This window comes from Gymnoscopelus braueri, assembly GCF_963280865.1.
Source record: "Gymnoscopelus braueri genome assembly, chromosome: 5".
In the NCBI taxonomy this organism is placed as follows: Eukaryota; Metazoa; Chordata; class Actinopteri; order Myctophiformes; family Myctophidae; genus Gymnoscopelus; species Gymnoscopelus braueri.
The window spans coordinates 29,274,506-29,280,505 of NC_137606.1; positions in this window are offsets into that span (position 1 = coordinate 29,274,506).

Here is a 6,000-nt window from a genome sequence, read left to right on the forward strand (position 1 = left end):
GAGAAGAAAGAGGAGAGAACCTGCCACTTGTCTTAGCTTATCTCAGTTCATATGCAGGCATTGGAGGCATGTGATCTTGAGCAACGGGGCCATAAAGTGGTGTGTAACTCTTTATGTGTCTTTATGAGCTGCTCTGAAATAGAGCCCGACCAATATATCGGTTTGGCCGATATATTGGCCATTATTCGACTTTTTGACGACATCGTTATCGGCAATTATGCAACCGATGAGTCCCAATCATAAAAATAAAAGAAAAATAATTGTAGATCTACAAGCTCGTACATTGGCTATTTTTTACATTTTGAAATAGAAACTTTAAACAGTTCTAAGCTTTTAAAATTGATTAGAAAATGTATGGCAATTTTTTACAAAATATTGGTCAAAACATCTGTAATCTAGGTCAAGAGCTTTCCAAAATCGGGATTGGCATTGGACCCAAAAATCAAACATCGTCGGGCTGTACTCTGAAACTCCGGCTTCACTGACTGGATATCGCTGCAGGGAAGCTTCTGCTCTGTTTCCACTGAGAGCTCTGAAAAACCACACAGACAAATCCAAGAGTGTTACTTTAACTCAGAGGGTATATATAAAATGACCCGGAAAGGTCCAAAAGAACACTCCAGTTTTTGTTGTGCACCACGTATCCTGACTCTGTCCTTCAAACAAAATTCTGTCCTTGTCCGAATACCAAGGAATTGTGTTGTACAATCAACACAGGTCTTGTGATCGTTTTCAAAATGTTTCTACAAATAGAGGACAATGTAAGAGGAGAAAAGCAGGTTTTGCTCACAAAGTAGCAGTAAATGTGTCAAATACATATTAATATACTTTTATGTTTTTTGGTAGAATTTTTAAGAGGTTATGAAACGGATGTTTCAGATGGTCCTTAGTTAAACATGGCAATCCTCAAGGTCATTTGGAAGTCCTGGAAAGGGTAAAGAGGGTGTGTGTGTGCGTGTGTGTGCGTGTGTGTGTGCGTGTGTGTGTGTGTGCGTGTGTGCATGTGTGCGTGTGTGCATGTGTGCGTGCGTGTGTGTATGTGTGTGTATGTGTGTGTGTGTGTGTGTGTGTGTGTGTGTGCGTGCGTGCGTGCGTGTGTGCGTGCGTGTGTGTGCGTGTGCACGTGCACATGTGCGTGTGCGTGAGGGGGTCATGCAGGGGGTCTGGGTGGCAGGGAGGCGGGGAAGTCACACACATAGGGGATACTGATCCAGCCGGTGGGACTGTGCAGTCACCATGTCTCAATCTACAAAACAGCCCTGCATGACTAGTCTTGGGCATCAGCTAATGGCCCACAATTACAGTTTCTCTGTCCTCCAGAAAAGCACCCACTGTAGCGTGACCCAGCCAAATGACTCAGACCCCCTTCATTGCATGGCAAGAATGGAGGCATGTAACATTGTGGAATGCACAAACAAATTTAAAATTTTCAGTGCTCAGATGATGGTTTAAAAATGTCTGGCAGACATATGGATCCTTACATCTCACTGGCTGCAACGTGGTCTATATAGAGAGCAGTGAGTGATGAGTGGGTGGCGAACTGTGCATCTATCTGTAGTCTGTGTTGAAATGCAGATGGAGCCAAAGTAAAATGAGGGCTTGTAATCTGCGGGTGGGAAAAGAGCGGGGAGGGGGGACTAAAGGTTGAAAGGTCAAACTGATGATACACTGTTGAGCCAGAGAGGAACATTTTTTTCCAACAGGATGCCTCTTGTGGTCAGGGTTAATGTGGTGTTAGAGGGACAGAGATGTGCGGATGAATTAATTTAAGGGATGAGCAGAGGAGCGTGAAGACAAGGGGCCAGAGTCCACTCTGGGCCGAGGGGGTGGGTGGGTGGGGGGGCCACTTGTAGGTTTTGGCACGACATCTTCATCTTGACTCTTGTCTGTTGAATCTGCCTGAATCCTATACACAGTAACGGACTGCGTATTTAAATGATCTTGCTGCAGTGGTTGTCAACGCGCAAAGACATCAAGAGAATGCTTAATTAACAGAGAGGTGACAGCAGACAGATACTTCTAATCACAAAAAATCTAATCTGTATACATATACCCATGGTTCAGAGTCATTGGAGGTATTTTTTTAATTATAATCTGTATACATATACCCATGGTTCAAAGTCATTGGAGGTATTTGTATGTGATCACAGTATAATCCTCATTAACTCATTTAACATGTGTACACTCTCAGACTTAAATTAACACTCAGGATTTTACAGTGCATTGTAAGCACAAGACCCATTAGAAATAACTTGTTGAGTACCTTTGTTAAGGTGGAGACATGATAATGTGATGTGTGATTCGAAATCAATTAACAATCACTTCTTCTTCACGTCTTTCAACATCAACTGCTGCTGAATGGGGCTTATAGTATAATGTTTTGTGTGGTTTTTTTTTGTGTTTTTTTGCATACTAAGGACCGTACCAGCATCAATGTATGTTATTGTCTGTTCACATCTTCGGCCATGTATATCATAGATAAATATTCCCATTAATGGATTTATTTTTAAATTTTACAATGTTGCTGAACGTACCTGAATATCTGAGTCAATGTTGGTTAAATATAATTGTGACGTTGATAAATCATGGTCATGGACATTTTAATTTCATTCTTTTCACCGAGGACAATTTTCAGCTAGACTTTTCAAATCAATCTGCTCTTTAAAATACACTAGTGTGCAACGATAACATAACTTTGACCAAAATGTAATCATGCAGTGATATTTGGTATGTCGGATTACCTATGTCAATCGAGTTTAAAGTCTCTGCAAGTTCATTTTCATACTGTACCATGCTGAAATGAACAGAATCCAGTGGCTTCCTAGAAAATCAATCAAACCACATTATGCCTTGGAAATTTAAATGAATGGCTGTAATGTCAAGTACCGTGAGTCACTGTCAACGGGCTAGACATGCCAGACCACTGGTGCTGTCCTTTAACAAATTTTACTTTAACTAACCATTATATTATTGATATTTGAGTAATTGTGACATCTGGAGTGACAAAGGAGTTCTATGCCTCTTTATGTAAGAGTACTGTATATAGGAGGATAGGACAGTTGGCCAGAACTTTATCAGACTGAGGAGTCATTTCCGGTGGTGACTACAGTGCAATGGAAGGCAACTGTTGGTGCTTTAAGCTATCAAAAAGGGACAAGACAGACGCCATGGTTGATTGAGTGTGAAGTTTTTCTCTTTACTCATGAAATAATAAATAACTTGGGTTCCACATTAGGTTGGCACAGGGCCAGATTTGTATTTGTTCAAGTCAGAAATACATTTTAATAAGCACATAAGACCAAAAGAAACTCAGAGGGACCTTTGTTATTAATGGACATATTTACAATGTGAAAATAGAATGTATACTTTGGAAGAACAGTAGCAACCATTTTTATGAGAAAAGAAGAACTAGAAGGCAGTGTGGACACCTAGTATTGACTGAAAGGGTCTCTTTGGTAAAGGGATGTCCTTAATTGACGCATCATCCACATTCCTCACTTATACTTAAGATGTTCAATTCTATTTGAATACATCTAAACACATCTTTTCCTACAGTATTTGTTTCCTCGAATAGATTACAGTAGAGCTTTCAACAATGATCCCATTTAGTTTCTCCACAGAGGGGCCACACCAACATCGATTGCTGTATGAGGTAAAAGGAAATGTGCTGATTCCTTGTCTATTTGGTTATTCATTAACATTTAACAAAAAAACAGAAATAAAAAGAGCTTATAGACTTGGGTAGATAACCTGCTACTGTGTCTGACAGACCGGGTAAATAAATTGCTGACAGAAAAAAAACATCTTGATGCTAAAGGTCATTGCAGCTACTGTCACATTCCTATAGTTAGTGTGTTTATATCCATGATAATAAGGGTAATAATAATAATAATAATAATAATAATAATAATAATAATAATAATAATAATAATAATAATAATAATAATAATAATAAATGTTTTTCAAAACGTCGATATAGACTGACTTTAGGGCCTCATATTGTAATTGTGCATTTCCTGTATTTCTTCAAAAGCTAAGTAAAAAAAAAGTACTAACTTAATTGACTATTATAGCCATACAGCAAAAGATATATGCCTATTGAAGCATTGGTCCGATCATTACTTCCTTGCTGCAAAATAATACACATCTGCAGTTTAGTGTACTAATCAATAATCCATTAAAAATCCATTTTTAAAAAAGCACTAATTTAAAGATGAACACAGAATCTGTGTGTGTATTTTAATGTGACCATGTGCATGACTGTGTTGTGCATGTACATGAATGTGTGGGTAGGTGTGTATCTTTGCATATACCTCTTTGCTTTGTGTGATTCTACGCATGCACACAGGCCACGCATGTGCACTTTTACACCAGTGTTTGTTCTGCAGGGTCCCAGTCAGAACATTCCACCTCTCATGGCTGTTAATGGTAGGTGTGCATGCCTCTGCATTAATAAGGGTGCTGTGAACCTAGCTTTAATCGCAGAGGAAGCCAAGCAGGTAATTACTTTTGAATCTTTAATTGTGGCGAACAAGAGAAAGAAAAACATCAAGTATAGGCGAGGCAACCCATGGATTATAGGCATCGGCAAGGAAATCGAAAGCTCATGTACTTCGCTGACTTCGTCCTAGAGCATCATGGGCACTCTGAATACTGGTATGAAATGGGGAAGGGTGAGATTGCATTGGCCAAGTGCGTTGGCACATACCTTGTATTTGTCCTCTACATTAGGAGCAGTATAGACAGCTATTGACCTGACCACCGTCCGGGGAGCAGTGTCTTGCTCAAGGACACTTATTGCTCGAGGACGGTATTGAAACAGGAAACCTCCAATGCCCAGGCGATGGCTCTACCACTTGAGCCATTTAGTCATGTCGCTGTAATAAAAGACAGCAATGGTTTGTGACAAAATAGGATACTTGGTTAAATTAAACCTTATCTTACGTAAAGGTCCTTGTTTTCACCGACAGAGGCTCGCCGTCTGAAGGTGACTTGAGCCATGAGAGGCACCTCCGCGCGAGCTTAGGCGAGCGTTGCGAAGTCACCCTCAGCCGACTCAGCGCCGTCCGAGTTATGTCCCCCCCCCCCCCCCCCCCCCTAGTCTCGGTAACGTCGAGACGTCATTTATTTTTTTGACAGGCCGGCCCGCCCCGCCGTGGGAGAGCGCGGGAGGTGAACTTGAAGTAAACGAGCACTCCTTTTTCAATTTGACTGGTTACTGGTCGCTATGCCCATATATGGAGATCCCTGATGTGATCCTACAGAGACAAAGACAGACAGATACAGAGATCTCCATATATGGCATAAAAGGAACACAGACAGACAGACAGACAAGTACAACGGGAACTCTGACAATGGATACAACGGGTATGGCATAACTGGTGGGGCATGCATTTCTAACTTGCATTGTTCCTGACTTTGCATCGTTCCCAAGTAGGCCGGTGCCCATCTAGTAACACAAATCAGGGTATAAATAAGAAATGTATTGTCAAATCATTATAAACTCAAAGGATATGTTTCATAACACTGTTGAACACTGTGTGTAAGATTATTTTTAACTCGCCCTATAAGCGACATCAGTTCCATTCCATGTGCATGGTGCAAATCTGGCCATAAGTCAATGACAGTTTGTCCAAACATCTTTCATTAAACATTTTTAAAGGAATAGTTCACCCAAGAAATTACTGTATTTCTATCATACTTACTCCCCATGCTGAATACAAGGAGAATTATCGTTTGTATTTACATTCCTTTACAGTGAATGAAGAATCCAACAAAATAAGAAAATTGTTGATGAATTGAAGTTAAACTAACAACCATGAAACCCTGAATCACTTTTTTGCGCCTTGTTCCACTCTTGCAAGACTACAAACGCAGGAAAGTGAATTGTATTCTCCACAGTCTAATCTCTCACAGTTTCTTGTCATGCAATTGCAAATTTGGCTTTATAATCATGAACCGTAGTGTCCCTATTCTGGGACAAACATTTGGAAAAAATAG